This window comes from Bombina bombina, chromosome 5 (genome assembly GCF_027579735.1).
Source record: "Bombina bombina isolate aBomBom1 chromosome 5, aBomBom1.pri, whole genome shotgun sequence".
Lineage (NCBI taxonomy): Eukaryota > Metazoa > Chordata > Amphibia > Anura > Bombinatoridae > Bombina > Bombina bombina.
The window spans coordinates 108,438,815-108,460,143 of NC_069503.1; the positions used below are offsets into that span (position 1 = coordinate 108,438,815).

General features: G+C 42.4%; 1 protein-coding gene across 1 annotated transcript in view; it reads right to left on the reverse strand.

Moving 5' to 3' along the window:
* LOC128660023 (gastrula zinc finger protein XlCGF26.1-like) overlaps positions 1-19,907 on the reverse strand; it is a 72,172-nt gene extending 52,265 nt beyond the window's left edge. Inside the window, exon 1 of the mRNA XM_053713624.1 lies at positions 19,775-19,907. The gene's annotated coding sequence lies outside the window, so the exon portion shown is untranslated. The remainder of the gene's footprint in view (positions 1-19,774) is intronic.
* Positions 19,908-21,329: the final 1,422 nt, after the last annotated feature.

The following is a 21,329-nucleotide window of genomic DNA, read 5'->3' on the forward strand; positions in this document are numbered from 1 at the left end:
TTTCCTGTACTCTTCAGCCCTTGTGAGAACAGCAGTGGATCTTAGTTACAAAGTGCTAAGATCATCATCCTCCTTGCAGAAATCTTCATCCCCTTTCTGCCAGAGAGTAAATAGTACACACCAGTACCATTTAAAATAACAAACTTTTGCTTGAGAAAATAAAAACTAACATTGTTGTCACCACACTCACTTTACCCTTCCTAGTACTTAGAGTAGGCAAAGAGAATGACTGGGGGGTGGAGCTAAGGGAGGAGCTATATAGAAAGCTCTGCTGTGGGTGCTCTCTTTGCCACTTCCTGTAAGGAAGGAGAATATCCCACAAATATGGATGAATCCGTGGAGTCGATACATCTTACAAGAGAAATGTATTCAGTATTAGCCTGTAGAGTCCCTAATGTGTCTGAAAACAGCCTATTCACTTACCCAAGGTTGCTAATTTAGAACACGTGCAGCTAATAATTTTATGCTATTTTTATTACAATCATATTTAATATCTATATTCCTCCATTTAATAACAATTATAAGTGATTGTTTAGATGGCTATTTAATCTATTTCATTATTTAAATTGTGTGATTAGAGTTTAATTATAAACTTTTTTAAATGAGAAAACCATTGTGTTTTATTAACCAATAAACTGAGCAGCACAAAACGTTCATTTAAAAATATGTTGTGTAAAAAGCCAAAAAAATGCTACTGAAGTGAGAAATAAATGGCTTTTTAAAAAAATCGAAGGTATTAGATAACTTGAAAAAACAGAATTTATGTTTACCTGATAAATTACTTTCTCCAACGGTGTGTCCGGTCCACGGCGTCATCCTTACTTGTGGGATATTCTCTTCCCCAACAGGAAATGGCAAAGAGCCCAGCAAAGCTGGTCACATGATCCCTCCTAGGCTCCGCCTACCCCAGTCATTCGACCGACGTTAAGGAGGAATATTTGCATAGGAGAAACCATATGATACCGTGGTGACTGTAGTTAAAGAAAATAAATTATCAGACCTGATTAAAAAACCAGGGCGGGCCGTGGACCGGACACACCGTTGGAGAAAGTAATTTATCAGGTAAACATAAATTCTGTTTTCTCCAACATAGGTGTGTCCGGTCCACGGCGTCATCCTTACTTGTGGGAACCAATACCAAAGCTTTAGGACACGGATGATGGGAGGGAGCAAATCAGGTCACCTAGATGGAAGGCACCACGGCTTGCAAAACCTTTCTCCCAAAAATAGCCTCAGAAGAAGCAAAAGTATCAAACTTGTAAAATTTGGTAAAAGTGTGCAGTGAAGACCAAGTCGCTGCCCTACATATCTGATCAACAGAAGCCTCGTTCTTGAAGGCCCATGTGGAAGCCACAGCCCTAGTGGAATGAGCTGTGATTCTTTCGGGAGGCTGCCGTCCGGCAGTCTCGTAAGCCAATCTGATGATGCTTTTAATCCAAAAAGAGAGAGAGGTAGAAGTTGCTTTTTGACCTCTCCTTTTACCGGAATAAACAACAAACAAGGAAGATGTTTGTCTAAAATCCTTTGTAGCATCTAAATAGAATTTTAGAGCACGAACAACATCCAAATTGTGCAACAAACGTTCCTTCTTCGAAACTGGTTTCGGACACAGAGAAGGGACGATAATCTCCTGGTTAATGTTTTTGTTAGAAACAACTTTTGGAAGAAAACCAGGTTTAGTACGTAAAACCACCTTATCTGCATGGAACACCAGATAAGGAGGAGAACACTGCAGAGCAGATAATTCTGAAACTCTTCTAGCAGAAGAAATTGCAACCAAAAACAAAACTTTCCAAGATAATAACTTAATATCAACGGAATGTAAGGGTTCAAACGGAACCCCCTGAAGAACTGAAAGAACTAAGTTGAGACTCCAAGGAGGAGTCAAAGGTTTGTAAACAGGCTTGATTCTAACCAGAGCCTGAACAAAGGCTTGAACATCTGGCACAGCTGCCAGCTTTTTGTGAAGTAACACAGACAAGGCAGAAATCTGTCCCTTCAGGGAACTTGCAGATAATCCTTTTTCCAATCCTTCTTGAAGGAAGGATAGAATCTTAGGAATCTTAACCTTGTCCCAAGGGAATCCTTTAGATTCACACCAACAGATATATTTTTTCCAAATTTTGTGGTAAATCTTTCTAGTTACAGGCTTTCTGGCCTGAACAAGAGTATCAATAACAGAATCTGAGAACCCTCGCTTTGATAAGATCAAGCGTTCAATCTCCAAGCAGTCAGCTGGAGTGAGACCAGATTCGGATGTTCGAACGGACCTTGAACAAGAAGGTCTCGTCTCAAAGGTAGCTTCCATGGTGGAGCCGATGACATATTCACCAGATCTGCATACCAAGTCCTGCGTGGCCACGCAGGAGCTATCAAGATCACCGACGCCCTTTCCTGATTGATCCTGGCTACCAGCCTGGGGATGAGAGGAAACGGCGGGAATACATAAGCTAGTTTGAAGGTCCAAGGTGCTACTAGTGCATCCACTAGAGCCGCCTTGGGATCCCTGGATCTGGACCCGTAGCAAGGAACTTTGAAGTTCTGACGAGAGGCCATCAGATCCATGTCTGGAATGCCCCACAGTTGAGTGACTTGGGCAAAGATTTCCGGATGGAGTTCCCACTCCCCCGGATGCAATGTCTGACGACTCAGAAAATCCGCTTCCCAATTTTCCACTCCTGGGATGTGGATAGCAGACAGGTGGCAGGAGTGAGACTCCGCCCATAGAATGATTTTGGTCACTTCTTCCATCGCCAGGGAACTCCTTGTTCCCCCCTGATGGTTGATGTACGCAACAGTTGTCATGTTGTCTGATTGAAACCGTATGAACTTGGCCCTCGCTAGCTGAGGCCAAGCCTTGAGAGCATTGAATATCGCTCTCAGTTCCAGAATATTTATCGGTAGAAGAGATTCTTCCCGAGACCAAAGACCCTGAGCTTTCAGGGATCCCCAGACCGCGCCCCAGCCCATCAGACTGGGATCGGTCGTGACAATGACCCACTCTGGTCTGCGGAAGGTCATCCCTTGTGACAGGTTGTCCAGGGACAGCCACCAACGGAGTGAGTCTCTGGTCCTCTGATTTACTTGTATCCTCGGAGACAAGTTTGTATAGTCCCCATTCCACTGACTGAGCATGCACAGTTGTAATGGTCTTAGATGAATGCGCGCAAAAGGAACTATGTCCATTGCCGCTACCATCAAACCTATCACTTCCATGCACTGCGCTATGGAAGGAAGAGGAACGGAATGAAGTATCCGACAATAGTCTAGAAGTTTTGTTTTTCTGGCCTCTGTCAGAAAAATCCTCATTTCTAAGGAGTCTATTATTGTTCCCAAGAAGGGAACCCTTGTTGACGGAGATAGAGAACTCTTTTCCACGTTCACTTTCCATCCGTGAGATCTGAGAAAGGCCAGGACGATGTCCGTGTGAGCCTTTGCTTGAGGAAGGGACGACGCTTGAATCAGAATGTCGTCCAAGTAAGGTACTACAGCAATGCCCCTTGGTCTTAGCACAGCTAGAAGGGACCCTAGTACCTTTGTGAAAATCCTTGGAGCAGTGGCTAATCCGAAAGGAAGCGCCACGAACTGGTAATGCTTGTCCAGGAATGCGAACCTTAGGAACCGATGATGTTCCTTGTGGATAGGAATATGTAGATACGCATCCTTTAAATCCACCGTGGTCATGAATTGACCTTCCTGGATGGAAGGAAGAATTGTTCGAATGGTTTCCATTTTGAACGATGGAACCTTGAGAAACTTGTTTAAGATCTTGAGATCTAAGATTGGTCTGAACGTTCCCTCTTTTTTGGGAACTATGAACAGATTGGAGTAGAACCCCATCCCTTGTTCTCCTAATGGAACAGGATGAATCACTCCCATTTTTAACAGGTCTTCTACACAACGTAAGAATGCCTGTCTTTTTATGTGGTCTGAAGGCAACTGAGACCTGTGGAACCTCCCCCTTGGGGGAAGCCCCTTGAATTCCAGAAGATAACCTTGGGAGACTATTTCTAGCGCCCAAGGATCCAGAACATCTCTTGCCCAAGCCTGAGCGAAGAGAGAGAGTCTGCCCCCCACCAGATCCTGTCCCGGATCGGGGGCCAACATTTCATGCTGTCTTGGTAGCAGTGGCAGGTTTCTTGGCCTGCTTTCCCTTGTTCCAGCCTTGCATTGGTCTCCAAGCTGGCTTGGCTTGAGAAGTATTACCCTCTTGCTTAGAGGACGTAGCACTTTGGGCTGGTCCGTTTCTACGAAAGGGACGAAAATTAGGTTTATTTTTGGCCTTGAAAGGCCGATCCTGAGGAAGGGCGTGGCCCTTACCCCCAGTGATATCAGAGATAATCTCTTTCAAGTCAGGGCCAAACAGCGTTTTCCCCTTGAAAGGAATGTTAAGTAGCTTGTTCTTGGAAGACGCATCAGCTGACCAAGATTTCAACCAAAGCGCTCTGCGCGCCACAATAGCAAACCCAGAATTCTTAGCCGCTAACCTAGCCAATTGCAAAGTGGCGTCTAGGGTGAAAGAATTAGCCAATTTGAGAGCATTGATTCTGTCCATAATCTCCTCATAAGGAGGAGAATCACTATCGACCGCCTTTACCAGCTCATCGAACCAGAAACACGCGGCTGTAGCGACAGGGACAATGCATGAAATTGGTTGTAGAAGGTAACCCTGCTGAACAAACATCTTTTTAAGTAAACCTTCTAATTTTTTATCCATAGGATCTTTGAAAGCACAACTATCTTCTATGGGTATAGTGGTGCGTTTGTTTAAAGTGGAAACCGCTCCCTCGACCTTGGGGACTGTCTGCCATAAGTCCTTTCTGGGGTCGACCATAGGAAACAATTTTTTAAATATGGGGGGAGGGACGAAAGGAATACCGGGCCTTTCCCATTCTTTATTTACAATGTCCGCCACCCGCTTGGGTATAGGAAAAGCTTCTGGGAGCCCCGGGACCTCTAGGAACTTGTCCATTTTACATAGTTTCTCTGGGATGACCAACTTGTCACAATCATCCAGAGTGGATAATACCTCCTTAAGCAGAATGCGGAGATGTTCCAACTTAAATTTAAACGTAATCACATCAGGTTCAGCTTGTTGAGAAATGTTCCCTGAATCAGTAATTTCTCCCTCAGACAAAACCTCCCTGGCCCCATCAGACTGGTTTAGGGGCCCTTCAGAACCATTATTATCAGCGTCGTCATGCTCTTCAGTATCTAAAACAGAGCAGTCGCGCTTACGCTGATAAGTGTGCATCTTGGCTAAAATGTTTTTGACAGAATTATCCATTACAGCCGTTAATTGTTGCCTAGTAAGGAGTATTGGCGCGCTAGATGTACTAGGGGCCTCCTGAGTGGGCAAGACTCGTGTAGACGAAGGAGGGAATGATGCAGTACCATGCTTACTCCCCTCACTTGAGGAATCATCTTGGGCATCATTGTCATTGTCACATAAATCACATTTATTTAAATGAGAAGGAACTCTGGCTTCCCCACATTCAGAACACAGTCTATCTGGTAGTTCAGACATGTTAAACAGGCATAAACTTGATAACAAAGTACAAAAAACGTTTTAAAATAAAACCGTTACTGTCACTTTAAATTTTAAACTGAACACACTTTATTACTGCAATTGCGAAAAAATATGAAGGAATTGTTCAAAATTCACCAAAATTTCACCACAGTGTCTTAAAGCCTTAAAAGTATTGCACACCAAATTTGGAAGCTTTAACCCTTAAAATAACGGAACCGGAGCCGTTTTTAACTTTAACCCCTTTACAGTCCCTGGTATCTGCTTTGCTGAGACCCAACCAAGCCCAAAGGGGAATACGATACCAAATGACGCCTTCAGAAAGTCTTTTCTATGTATCAGAGCTCCTCACACATGCGACTGCATGTCATGCCTCTCAAAAACAAGTGCGCAACACCGGCGCGAAAATGAGGCTCTGCCTATGATTTGGGAAAGCCCCTAAGAATAAGGTGTCTAAAACAGTGCCTGCCGATATAATCTTATCAAAATACCCAGATAAAATGATTCCTCAAGGCTAAATATGTGTTAATAATGAATCGATTTAGCCCAGAAAAAGTCTACAGTCTTAATAAGCCCTTGTGAAGCCCTTATTTACTATCTTAATAAACATGGCTTACCGGATCCCATAGGGAAAATGACAGCTTCCAGCATTACATCGTCTTGTTAGAATGTGTCATACCTCAAGCAGCAAGAGACTGCTCACTGTTCCCCCGACTGAAGTTAATTCCTCTCAACAGTCCTGTGTGGAACAGCCATGGATTTTAGTAACGTTTGCTAAAATCATTTTCCTCATACAAACAGAAATCTTCATCTCTTTTCTGTTTCTGAGTAAATAGTACATACCAGCACTATTTTAAAATAACAAACTCTTGATTGAATAATAAAAACTACAGTTAAACACTAAAAAACTCTAAGCCATCTCCGTGGAGATGTTGCCTGTACAACGGCAAAGAGAATGACTGGGGTAGGCGGAGCCTAGGAGGGATCATGTGACCAGCTTTGCTGGGCTCTTTGCCATTTCCTGTTGGGGAAGAGAATATCCCACAAGTAAGGATGACGCCGTGGACCGGACACACCTATGTTGGAGAAATAGCCATTAAAAACAGAACTTTCCAAGATAACAATTTAATATCAATGGAATGAAGGGATTCAAACGGAACACCCTGTAAAACGTTAAGAACTAAATTTAAGCTCCATGGTGGAGCAACAGTTTTAAACACAGGCTTAATCCTGGCCAAAGCCTGGCAAAAAGCCTGAACGTCTGGAACTTCTGACAGACGTTTGTGTAAAAGAATGGACAGAGCTGAGATCTGTCCCTTTAAGGAACTAGCAGATAAACCCTTTTCTAAACCCTCTTGTAGAAAAGACAATATCCTAGGAATCCTAACCTTACTCCATGAGTAACTCTTGGATTCGCACCAATGTAAGTATTTACGCCATATTTTATGGTAAATCTTTCTGGTAACAGGTTTCCTAGCCTGTATTAAGGTATCAATTACTGACTCCGAAAATCCACGCTTTGATAAAATCAAGCGTTCAATTTCCAAGCAGTCAGCTTCAGAGAAATTAGATTTTGATGTTTGAAAGGACCCTGAATTAGAAGGTCTTGTCTCAGAGGCAGAGACCAAGGTGGACAGGATGACATGTCCACTAGATCTGCATACCAGGTCCTGCGTGGCCACGCAGGCGCTATTAGAATCACCGATGCTCTCTCCTGTTTGATCCTGGCAATCAATCGAGGAAGCATCGGGAAGGGTGGAAACACATAGGCCATCCCGAAGGTCCAAGGTGCTGTCAAAGCATCTACCAGGACCGCTCCCGGGTCCCTGGACCTGGACCCGTAACAAGGAAGCTTGGCGTTCTGGCGAGACGCCATGAGATCTATCTCTGGTTTGCCCCAAAGTCGAAGTATTTGGGCAAAGACCTCCGGATGAAGTTCCCACTCCCCCGGATGAAAAGTCTGACGACTTAGGAAATCCGCCTCCCAGTTCTCCACTCCAGGAATGTGGATCGCTGACAGGTGGCAAGAGTGAGACTCTGCCCAGCGAATTATCTTTGATACTTCCATCATCGCTAGGGAGCTTCTTGTCCCTCCTTGATGGTTGATGTAAGATACAGTCGTGATGTTGTCCGACTGAAACCTGATGAACCCCCGAGTTGTTAACTGAGGCCAAGCCAGAAGGGCATTGAGAACTGCTCTCAATTCCAGAATGTTTATTGGAAGGAGACTCTCCTCCTGAGTCCATGATCCCTGAGCCTTCAGGGAATTCCAGACAGCGCCCCAACCTAGTAGGCTGGCGTCTGTTGTTACAATTGTCCAATCTGGTCTGCTGAATGGCATCCCCCTGGACAGATGTGGCCGAGAAAGCCACCATAGAAGAGAATTTCTGGTCTCTTGATCCAGATTCAGAGTAGGGGACAAATCTGAGTAATCCCCATTCCACTGACTTAGCATGCACAATTGCAGCGGTCTGAGATGTAGGCGTGCAAAGGGTACTATGTCCATTGTCGCTACCATTAAGCCGATTACCTCCATGCATTGAGCCACTGACGGGTGTTGAATGGAATGAAGGACACGGCAAGCATTTTGAAGCTTTGTTAACCTGCCTTCTGTCAGGTAGATCTTCATTTCTACAGAATCTATAAGAGTCCCCAAGAAGGGAACTCTTGTGAGTGGAAAGAGAGAACTTTTCTCTTCGTTCACCTTCCACCCATGCGACCTTAGAAATGCCAGTACTAACTCTGTATGAGACTTGGCAGTTTGAAAGCTTGACGCTTGTATCAGAATGTCGTCTAGGTACGGAGCCACCGAAATTCCTCATGGTCTTAGTACCGCCAGAAGAGCGCCCAGAACCTTTGTGAAGATTCTTGGAGCCGTAGCCAATCCGAATGGAAGAGCTACAAACTGGTAATGCCTGTCTAGGAAGGCAAACCTTAGATACCGGTAATGATCTTTGTGAATCGGTATGTGAAGGTAAGCGTCCTTTAAATCCACTGTGGTCATGTACTGACCCTTTTGGATCATGGGTAAGATTGTCCGAATAGTTTCCATTTTGAACGATGGAACTCTTAGGAATTTGTTTAAGATCTTTAAATCCAAGATTGGTCTGAAGGTTCCTTCTTTCTTGGGAACCACAAACAGATATGAGTAAAACCCCTGTCCGTGCTCCGACCGCGGAACCGGGTGGATCACTCCCATTAGCAAAAGATCTTGTACACAGCGTAGAAACGCCTCTTTCTTTATTTGGTTTGTTGACAACCTTGAAAGATGAAATCTCCCTTTTGGGGGAGAGATTTTGAAGTCCAGAAGATATCCCTGAGATATGATCTCTAACGCCCAGGGATCCTGGACATCTCTTGCCCAAGCCTGGGCGAAGAGAGAAAGTCTGCCCCCCACTAGATCCGTTCCCGGATCGGGGGCCCTCAATTCATGCTGTCTTAGGGGCAGCAGCAGGTTTTCTGGCCTGCTTGCCCTTGTTCCAGGACTGGTTAGGTTTCCAGCCTTGTCTGTAGCGAGCAACAGCTCCTTCCTGTTTTGGTGCAGAGGAAGTTGATGCTGCTCCTGCCTTGAAGTTACGAAAGGCACGAAAATTAGACTGTCTAGCCCTAGGTTTGGCTCTGTCTTGAGGCAGGGCATGGCCTTTACCTCCTGTAATGTCAGCGATAATTTCTTTCAAACCGGGCCCGAATAAGGTCTGCCCTTTGAAAGGTATGTTAAGTAATTTAGAAGTAACATCAGCTGACCAGGATTTTAGCCACAGTGCTCTACGTGCCTGAATGGCGAATCCGGAATTCTTAGCTGTAAGTTTAGTTAAATGTACTACGGCATCTGAAATAAATGAATTAGCTAGCTTAAGGGTTTTAAGCTTATTTGAAATCTCGTCTATGGTTATTGAGTCAAGAGTCTCTTCCAGAGACTCGGACCAAAATGCGGCCGCAGCCGTGACAGACGCAATACATGCAAGGGGTTGCAATATAAAACCTTGTTGAACAAACATTTTCTTAAGGTAACCCTCTAATTTTTTATCCATTGGATCTGAAAAGGCACAGCTATCCTCCACCGGGATAGTGGTACGCTTAGCCAGAGTAGAAACCGCTCCCTCCACGTTAGGGACCATCTGCCATAAGTCCCGTGTGGTGGCGTCTATTGGAAACATTTTTCTAAATACAGGAGGGGGGAAAAGGGTACACCGGGCCTATCCCACTCCTTAGTAATTATCTCTGTAAGCCTCTTAGGTATAGGAAATACGTCAGTACTCGCTGGTACTGCATAGTATCTATCCAGCCTACATAATTTCTCTGGGATTGCAACGGTGTTACAATCATTCAGAGCCGCTAATACCTCCCCTAGCAGTACACGGAGGTTTTCTAGTTTAAACTTAAAATTTGAAATGTCTGAATCCACTCTATTTGGATCAGATCCGTCACCTGCAGATTGAAGCTCTCCGTCCTCATGTTCTGCAGATTGTGACGCAGTATCTGACATGGCCCTAATATTATCAGCGCACTCTGTTCTCACCCCAGAGTGATCTCGCTTACCTCTAAGTTCTGGTAATTTAGACAAAACTTCAGTCATAACATTAGCCATGTCCTGTAGTGTGATTTGTAATGGCCGCCCTGAAGTACTCGGCGTTACAATATCACGCACCTCCCGAGCGGGAGATGCAGGTACTGACACGTGAGGCAAGTTAGTCGGCATAACTTCCCCCTCGTTGTTTGGTGAATGATGTTCAATTTGTACAGATTGACTTTTATTTAAAGTAGCATCAATGCAATTAGTACATAAATTTCTATTGGGCTCCACCTTGGCTTTTGCACATATAGCACAGAGATATTCCTCTGAGTCAGACATGTTTAACAAACTAGCAATTAAACTAGCAAGCTTGGAAATACTTTTCAACTCAATTTACAAGTAATATGAAAAACGCACTGTGCCTTTAAGAAGCACAGAAAAAAACTATGAACCGGAGAAATTATAAAAACCAAATTTTTCCTGGTAAAAGCATAAATTTAGCAAAGGATTGCCCCCATTAGCAATGGATAACTAACCCTTAATAGCAGAAAAAAATGTACAAAATATAAACGTTTTTTATCACAGTCAAAGCACAATCTCACAGGTCTGCTGTGAGTGATTACCTCCCTCAAAATAATTTTTGAAGACCCTTGAGCTCTGTAGAGACGATCCGGATCATGCAGGGAGAGAAACAGACTTGTGACTGAATTTCTGATGCGTAGCAAAAGCGCCAAAATAGGCCCCTCCCCCTCACACACAGCAGTGAGGGAATTTCAGTAAACTGTCTTAAATTAAAATAAACGACAGCCAAGTGGAAAAACAGTGCCCAAAACAATTTTTCACCCAGTACCTCAGATAATTAAACGATTTAACATGCCAGAAAAACGTTTAAAATCAAATAAAATGAAATGTCATTAAACAGCCTGTTGCTAGACGTTCCCACTGCAAGTTAGGCTAAAAGTTATATGCATATAGTATTATCCCAGTGAAGTGCCATTCCCCAGAATACTGAAGTGTAACCATATATACATAACAGCCTGATACCAGTTGCTACTACTGCATTTAAGGCTGAACTTACATTATATCGGTATTGGCAGTATTTTCTCAGTCAATTCCATTCCTCAGAAAATAATATACTGCAACATACCTCTTTGCAGGTGAACCTGCCCGCTGTCCCCTGATCTGAAGTTTACCTCACCCCTCAGAATGGCCGAGAACAGCAAAATGAATCTTAGCTACGCCGGCTAAAATCATCCAAAAACTCAGGTAGATTCTTCTTCAAATTCTACCTGAGAAGGAACAACACACTCCGGTGCTGTTTTAAAATAACAAACTTTTGATTGAAGATATAAAAACTAAGTATAATCACCACAGTCCTCTCACACATCCTATCTATTAGTTGGGTGCAAGAGAATGACTGGGTGTGACGTAGAGGGGAGGAGCTATATAGCAGCTCTGCTTGGGTGATCCTCTTGCACTTCCTGTTGGGGAGGAGTTAATATCCCAGAAGTAATGATGACCCATGGACTGACTACACTTAACAGGAGAAAAGGGGTCACCTTTACAGTTTTCTAATTTGCGACTAATCAAAACACATAAGGCTAGATAACAAGTGAGGGTAAACAGTTTTGAACTAGTGATTTCGTGTTTTCGCGAGTCATTTTAATTCCGCTGATATCAAAAGTTGAGCAAAATAGTGATTGTGCTAACGCAATCACTTTTTACAATTCAATTCTTACTGCGATCTCAGAGCTGTGGTTACCTATTTTCTGAAACTAAAAAGTTGCACAAAACACTTCAAAAAACATTACAAATTACAGTTACACTCATAACACTGTCTTATAAAAATTATTTTAAAAAAAAAATATTGCACAAAAACTTCTAAGCGTTTAAAGATATGAGACCTCTGGTGTTACAAAAAAAAAAGCCTCCAAAAGTACTTTTACATAGAGATACAAGACTAAACACAAACATACATATATACATATATATATATATATATATATATATATATATATATATATATATATATATATATACACACACATATATATATATATATATATATATATATACACACACATATATATATATATATATATATATATATATATATATATATATACACACACACACATATATACACACACACATTCATACATACATATATATATATATTTTTTTTTAAATACCACGATTACAGACTGATCAAACATCATATGTGCTGAGAAACGCATTGCGGTGTTTTCTGTATTTTAATTGATTTTAATAAAGTCGATATATTTTATATCCATACCTTGCTTCAGTTTGGGACATTGGATCTAGTTTGGGACAGTGGATTTGGTTTTTATGTTTTCTCCTTGAACCTTATCTATATTTGATCCCAACTAGTACACTTTGGATCAGGCGATATCCTTATGAGGATATGTTCCGGTGCAGGTCGATACCAGTGGATTGAGTCAGTCGAGCAGCTCCAAAGCCTCGGTCCGCTGATTATTGCACTAGATGTGCACCTGGGCTTGTGAATATATATGACATCTGCATTTTGCCTCTATATGCCTGCATCTATGATATCACACCATTAGGCGCCTCTTCTCTTTCCTACCTTTAGGAACCAAAGATAGAGCGATAGAGAGACACACACATATACACACACATACATATATACTAGTCCTAAAGCCCGTGTACACAATTTTTTTGTTAAATACCGCGGTTCCAACCCTTGCTCCCTCTCCCCCCTCTTTTGCATGCTCTCTCTCCCCCCTCTTTTGCGTGCTCTCTCTCCCCTCCCCTCTTTTGCTCTCTCTCTCTCCCCTCCCCTCTTTTGCTCTCTCTCTTATTTCTGTGCATATTACATTAAGCAATCATGTTTGTGAATATTACACTATGCGATTGGGTATGCGCATATTGCAAAAAACAGAATTTATGTTTACCTGATAAATTACTTTCTCCAACGGTGTGTCCGGTCCACGGCGTCATCCTTACTTGTGGGATATTCTCTTCCCCAACAGGAAATGGCAAAGAGCCCAGCAAAGCTGGTCACATGATCCCTCCTAGGCTCCGCCTTCCCCAGTCATTCGACCGACGTAAAGGAGGAATATTTGCATAGGAGAAATCATATGATACCGTGGTGACTGTAGTTAGAGAAAATAAATCATCAGACCTGATTAAAAAACCAGGGCGGGCCGTGGACCGGACACACCGTTGGAGAAAGTAATTTATCAGGTAAACATAAATTCTGTTTTCTCCAACATAGGTGTGTCCGGTCCACGGCGTCATCCTTACTTGTGGGAACCAATACCAAAGCTTTAGGACACGGATGATGGGAGGGAGCAAATCAGGTCACCTAGATGGAAGGCACCACGGTTTGCAAAACCTTTCTCCCAAAAATAGCCTCAGAAGAAGCAAAAGTATCAAATTTGTAAAATTTGGTAAAAGTGTGCAGTGAAGACCAAGTCGCTGCCTTACATATCTGATCAACAGAAGCCTCGTTCTTGAAGGCCCATGTGGAAGCCACAGCCCTAGTGGAATGAGCTGTGATTCTTTCAGGAGGCTGCCGTCCGGCAGTCTCATAAGCCAATCTGATGATGCTTTTAAGCCAAAAAGAGAGAGAGGTAGAAGTTGCTTTTTGACCTCTCCTTTTACCAGAATAAACAACAAACAAGGAAGATGTTTGTCTGAAATCCTTTGTAGCCTCTAAATAGAATTTTAGAGCACGAACTACATCCAAATTGTGCAACAAACGTTCCTTCTTTGAAACTGGATTCGGACACAAAGAAGGCACCACTATCTCCTGGTTAATATTTTTGTTAGAAACAACTTTCGGAAGAAAAACAGGTTTAGTACGCAAAACCACCTTATCTGCATGGAACACCAGATAGGGCGGAGAACACTGCAGAGCAGATAACTCTGAAACTCTTCTAGCAGAAGAAATTGCAACCAAAAACAAAACTTTCCAAGATAATAACTTAATATCTACGGAATGTAAGGGTTCAAACGGAACCCCTTGAAGAACTGAAAGAACTAAATTGAGACTCCAAGGAGGAGTCAAAGGTTTGTAAACAGGCTTGATTCTAACCAGAGCCTGAACAAAAGCCTGAACATCTGGCACAGCCGCCAGCTTCTTGTGAAGTAAAACAGATAAAGCAGAAATCTGTCCCTTCAAAGAACTTGCAGATAATCCTTTCTCCAAACCCTCTTGTAGAAAGGATAGAATCTTAGGAATTTTTACCCTGTTCCATGGGAATCCTTTCGATTCGCACCAACAGATATATTTCTTCCATACTTTATGGTAAATTTTTCTAGTTACAGGCTTTCTAGCCTGAATAAGAGTATCAATGACAGAATCTGAGAACCCACGCTTTGATAAAATCAAGCGTTCAATCTCCAAGCAGTCAGTTGTAGTGATGCCAGATTCGGATGTTCGAACGGACCTTGAACAAGAAGGTCCCGTCTCAAAGGTAGCTTCCATGGTGGAGCCGATGACATATTCACCAGGTCTGCATACCAAGTTCTGCGTGGCCACGCAGGAGCTATCAAGATCACCGAAGCCCTCTCCTGATTGATCCTGGCTACCAGCCTGGGAATGAGAGGAAACGGTGGGAACACATAAGCTAGGTTGAAGGTCCAGGGCGCTACTAGTGCATCTACTAGAGTCGCCTTGGGATCCCTGGATCTGGACCCGTAGCAAGGAACCTTGAAGTTCTGACGAGACGCCATCAGATCCATCTCTGGAATGCCCCATAATTGAGTTATTTGGGCAAAGATTTCCGGATGGAGTTCCCACTCCCCCGGATTAAATGTCTGACGACTCAGAAAATCCGCTTCCCAATTTTCCACTCCTGGGATGTGGATTGCAGACAAGTGGCAGGAGTGAATCTCCGCCCATTGAATTACTTTGGTCACTTCTTCCATCGCCAGGGAACTCCTTGTTCCCTCCTGATGGTTGATATATGCAACAGTCGTCATGTTGTCTGATTGAAACCTTATGAATTTGGCCTTTGCTAGTTGAGGCCAAGCCTTGAGAGCATTGAATATCGCTCTCAGTTCCAGAATGTTTATCGGGAGAAGAGATTCTTCCCGAGACCATAGACCCTGAGCTTTCAGGTGTTTCCAGACCGCGCCCCAGCCCACCAGGCTGGCGTCGGTCGTTACAATGACCCACTCTGGTCTTCTGAAGCTCATCCCTTGGGACAGGTTGTCCAGGGTCAGCCACCAACGGAGTGAATCTCTGGTCCTCTGATCTACTTGTATCGTCGGAGACAAATCTGTATAATCCCCATTCCACTGTCTGAGCATGCACAGTTGTAATGGTCTTAGATGAATTCGCGCAAAAGGAACTATGTCCATTGCCGCAACCATCAAACCTATTACTTCCATGCACTGCGCTATGGAAGGAAGAAGAACAGAATGAAGTACTTGACAAGAGCTTAGAAGTTTTGATTTTCTGGCTTCCGTCAGAAAAATCTTCATTTCTAAGGAGTCTATTATTGTTCCCAAGAAGGGAACTCTTGTTGACGGGAATAGAGAACTTTTTTCTACGTTCACTTTCCACCCGTGAGATCTGAGAAAGGCTAGGACAATGTCCGTATGAGCCTTTGCTTGTGGCAGAGACGACGCTTGAATCAGTATGTCGTCCAAGTAGGGTACTACTGCAATGCCCCTTGGCCTTAGCACCGCTAGAAGGGACCCTAGTACCTTTGTGAAAATTCTTGGAGCAGTGGCTAGTCCGAATGGAAGTGCCACAAACTGGTAATGCTTGTCCAGAAAGGCGAATCTTAGGAACCGATGATGCTCCTTGTGGATAGGAATATGTAGATACGCATCCTTTAAATCCACCGTGGTCATGAATTGACCTTCCTGGATGGTAGGAAGAATTGTCCGAATGGTTTCCATCTTGAACGATGGAACCTTGAGAAATTTGTTTAGGATCTTGAGATCCAAAATTGGCCTGAATGTTCCCTCTTTTTTGGGAACTATGAACAGATTGGAGTAAAACCCCCATCCCTTGTTCTCCTAATGGAACAGGATGAATCACTCCCATTTTTAACAGGTCTTCTACACAATGTAAGAATGCCTGTCTCTTTATTTGGTCTGAAGACAATTGAGACCTGTGGAACCTTCCCCTTGGGGGTAGTTCCTTGAATTCCAGGAGATAACCTTGAGAAACTATTTCTAGCGCCCAAGGATCCTGAACATCTCTTGCCCAAGCCTGAGCGAAGAGAGAGAGTCTGCCCCCCACCAGATCCGGTCCCGGATCGGGGGCCAGCATCTCATGCTGTCTTGGTAGCGGTAGCGGGCTTCTTGGCCTGCTTACCTTTGTTCCAGCCTTGCATCGGTCTCCAGGCTGGCTTGGTTTGAGAAGAATTACCCTCTTGCTTAGAGGATGTAGAATTTGAGGCTGGTCCGTTTCTGCGAAAGGGACGAAAATTTGTTTTATTTTTAGCCTTAAAAGACCTATCCTGATGAAGGGCGTGGCCCTTTCCCCCAGTGATGTCTGAAATAATCTCTTTCAAGTCAGGGCCAAACAGCGTTTTCCCCTTGAAAGGGATGTTAAGCAATCTGTTCTTGGAGGACACATCCGCTGACCAAGACTTCAGCCAAAGCGCTCTGCGCGCCACAATAGCAAAACCTGAATTTTTCGCCGCTAATCTAGCTAATTGCAAAGTGGCGTCTAAGGTAAAAGAGTTAGCCAACTTAAGTGCTTGAACTCTGTCCATAACCTCCTCATAAGAAGATGCTTTATTGAGCGACTTTTCTAGTTCCTCGAACCAGAAACACGCTGCTGTAGTGACAGGAACAATGCATGAAATTGGTTGTAGAAGGTAACCTTGCTGAACAAACATCTTTTTAAGCAAACCCTCTAATTTTTTATCCATAGGATCTTTGAAAGCACAACTATCTTCTATAGGGATAGTGGTGCGTTTGTTTAGAGTAGAAACCGCCCCCTCGACCTTGGGGACTGTCTGCCATAAGTCCTTCCTGGGGTCGACCATAGGAAATAATTTCTTAAATATAGGGGGAGGGACAAAAGGTATGCCGGGCCTTTCCCATTCTTTATTTACAATGTCCGCCACCCGCTTGGGTATAGGAAAAGCTTCGGGGGGCACCGGGACCTCTAGGAACCTGTCCATCTTACATAATTTCTCTGGAATGACCAAATTGTCACAATCATCCAGAGTAGATAACACCTCCTTAAGCAGAGCGCGGAGATGTTCCAATTTAAATTTGAATGTAATAACGTCAGGTTCAGCTTGTTGAGAAATTTTTCCTGAATCTGAAATTTCTCCCTCAGACAAAACCTCCCTAGCCCCTTCAGACTGGTGTAAGGGCATGTCAGAACCATTATCATCAGCGTCCTCATGCTCTTCAGTATCTAAAACAGAGCAGTCGCGCTTTCGCTGATAAGTGGGCATTTTGGCTAAAATGTTTTTAATAGAATTATCCATTACAGCCGTTAATTGTTGCATAGTAAGGAGGATTGGCGCACTAGATGCACTAGGGACCTCCTGAGTGGGCAAGACTGGCGTAGACATAGAAGGAGATGATGCAGTACCATGCTTACTCCCCTCACTTAAGGAATCATTTTGGGCAACATTATTATCAGTGGCATCATTGTCCCTACTTTGTTTGTCACATTCATCACATATATTTAAATGGAGAGGAACCTTGGCTTCCGAACATACAGAACATCGTCTATCTGATAGTTCAGATATGTTAATAGGCATAAACTTGATAACAAAGCACAAAAAACGTTTTAAAATAAAACCGTTACTGTCTCTTTAAATTTTAAACTGAACACACTTTTTTACTGAATATACGCAAAAGTATGAAGGAATTGTTCAAAATTCACCAAAATTCCACCACAGTGTCATAAAGCCTTAAAAGTATTGCACACCAAATTTGAAAGCTTTAACTCTTAAAATAACGGAACCGGAGCCGTTTTTACATTTAACCCCTATACAGTCCCTGGTATCTGCTTTGCTGAGACCCAACCAAGCCCAGAGGGGAATACGATACCAAATGACGCCTTCAATAAGCTTTTTCAGTGGATCTGAGCTCCTCACACATGCATCTGCATGCCTTGCTTCTCAAAAACAACTGCGCATTAGTGGCGCGAAAATGAGGCTCTGCCTATGACTAGAGAAGGCCCCCAGTGAAAAAGGTGTCGAATACAGTGCCTGCCGTTTTTTTAACAGAATTCCCAAGATTAAAATAACTCTCCAAAGTTGTAAACCATTAAATATGCTTATAAAGTAATCGTTTTGGCCCAGAAAAATGTCTACCAGTCTTTAAAGCCCTTGTGAAGCCCTTATTCTTATATTGAAAATTCAGAAAATGGCTTACCGGATCCCATAGGGAAAATGACAGCTTCCAGCATTACCAAGTCTTGTTAGAAATGTGTCATACCTCAAGCAGCCAAAGTCTGCTCACTGTTTCCCCCAACTAAAGTTAATTCCTCTCAACAGTCCTGTGTGGAAACAGCCATCGATTTTAGTAACGGTTGCTAAAATCATTTTCCTCTTACAAACAGAAATCTTCATCTCTTTTCTGTTTCAGAGTAAATAGTACATACCAGCACTATTTTAAAATAACAAACTCTTGATTGAAGAATAAAAACTACATTTAAACACCAAAAAACTCTGAGCCATCTCCGTGGAGATGTTGCCTGTGCAACGGCAAAGAGAATGACTGGGGAAGGCGGAGCCTAGGAGGGATCATGTGACCAGCTTTGCTGGGCTCTTTGCCATTTCCTGTTGGGGAAGAGAATATCCCACAAGTAAGGATGACGCCGTGGACCAGACACACCTATGTTGGAGAAAATATGTTAAAGAACATTGGAATATGAATATTTTCATGTCGGGTTTGTGCTAACAAGAATATGTCATGATGCTTGCTTGACAGAGTGGGCTTAACACTGCGGAATCTGTTGGTGCTCTATAAATAACTACTAATAATAATAATAGAAATCAAAAGAGAGAAAAATAAGAAAAAAAAAAAAAAACCTATGGGGGAATACATGCACGCGCACGTGAAAACTTAAGTTAGGTTTTTCACGCTATTTGGGTTACCGCTAGCACAATATATGCTTTTTTTTAACTTGTAATACTAGCGCAACCCGACTAGCGCAAAAAAGCTTAACACTAGGAGAGTTTTCAATCGTGAAATTTTTATATATATATATATATATATATATATATATATATATATATATATATATATATATCCAAAAATACCAGCACTCACTATGTAGTTAAAGATAATGCCGGGGGGGACTCAAGTATATCCATAGAGCAGTTATTTTTAACCTTTTTTTTGCCGTGGCACACTTTTTTACATTAAAAAATCCTGTGGCACACCACCATCCCAAAATTTTAAAAAAATCACACATTGTAGCCTAATACAGCATATATATATACACATACACACACATACTGTATGTATTGTGCTGTTATGCCATGCCTCCTACAAACTACCCCTGCATTAGGAGTAAAAAACAAGCAAAGTTTAAAAAGTATGTCACACTGTTGTCAGTCTGCCGTGGCACACCTGAGGATCTCTCACGGCACACTAGTGTGCCACGGCACACTGGTTGAAAAACACTGCCATAGAGTAATCCAGAAAGAGGTACTCGCCGTGATAAAACAAAGTATTTATTGAAGAGTGAATGTTTTCGAGCTGTGATGCCCGTCCTCAGACTCCTGAAAAATCAAACAGTGTGTATTCGTGCTTACCTCACAGTGGCTAAATAGCCTAAGAGCCGTCCCAGACACCAAAGGCTCCCTCGCTGCCGCACTGGAGGAAACCGGAAGTGATGTCCAAGCGTCACTACGTCATCACGCTGGTGTCAGTAGCGCCGGAACCGCCCCTGTGTGGCAAGAAGTGTAAATGTGACATAGTGCAAATAACAAAAAGTGCAGTAGATACAAAGTTATTAAAGGGGATACAATGTAATCAAAGTGACTTAAGGATGTGGGATAGGTACATTAGTGAATACAAATATATTCTACTTATTAATGCTTATCAATAATTAACATTAAAAGAATAGAGGAGGTCAGGTCATACTGTGGGGAATCCTCTATAGCATAGAAGAGAAGGAATACTGTTGGGAATAACTACTTACTGAGTTATATATAGTATAGGGCAGAATAAGAATATCAACCTAGAGAGATAGTAGTATATATATAGCGGACATCTTGATATAGGGTTCTGGTCATTAATGCTACAACAATACAGGCACTAGATTAAATCTATAGATTAGATCTATACTAATAAAAATGTATTGGAGATACACCTATGGGTCACTCTATGTAGATATCAAATATAATGTCATCAGTTAAAATATTTTTTTTATAAACACAGTACCACTCATTATTTCTATGTTTTGTCCAAAATGTAACTCATTGTTTTTTTTTTTTTTGTTTCATTATGTTTTTAATATCTTTCAGTTCTCTAGCAGTGTCTGTAAAACATAATTTATGTAAGAACTTACCCGATAAATTAATTTCTTTCATAGTGGAAAGAGTGCATGAGCTAGTGACATATGGGATATACAATCCTACCAGGAGGGGGCAAAGGTTCCCAAACCTCAAAATGCCTATAAATACACCTCCCACCTCACTCATACCTCAGTTTAATGTGTAGTCAAGAAGTGAGGTGTATAAAAAGCATACAAAAAGGAGAAACTGGAAAAAAGAATGTGTTTCATACAAAAAAATTATAACCACAAAAAAAAAAAAAGGGTGAGTTTCATGGACTCTTGCCATTATGAAAGAAATGAATTTATCAGTTAAGTTCTTACATAAATTATGTTTTCTTTCATGTAAGTGGCAAGAGTCCATGAGCTAGTGATGTGATATAATTTTAACACAAAAAAACAATTATACACAATATGCTAGATGTTACCAAACATATATCTATGTACAAATGGTAAAAATACTCCCCTCTGTGTGTACCGCTGCCTTCTATCGGTCTCTCCCAAAATGAGACTGCTTAAAATTGTAGTTGTATGTGGTATAGAGGCGCAGGTATTTTCTTATTCAGTGTTCCAGAGTTGCCTGAGGATGAAAGGGCTTTATTTCTATGTGTGTAGATCAACACCACATAATTGATGCAGTATACTTACTCTGAAAAAGTTCAGAGTCCGGCTCCCTCTGTGTGATATGTTGAGAAAAAAGATTTCCCAAATCCAATGTGGCTGTGAATACAGAATAACGTACTCAAAATACGGTGTGATACTGATGTAAAAAGTGCAGTATACTTACTCCGATAAAATCGGAATCCGGCTCC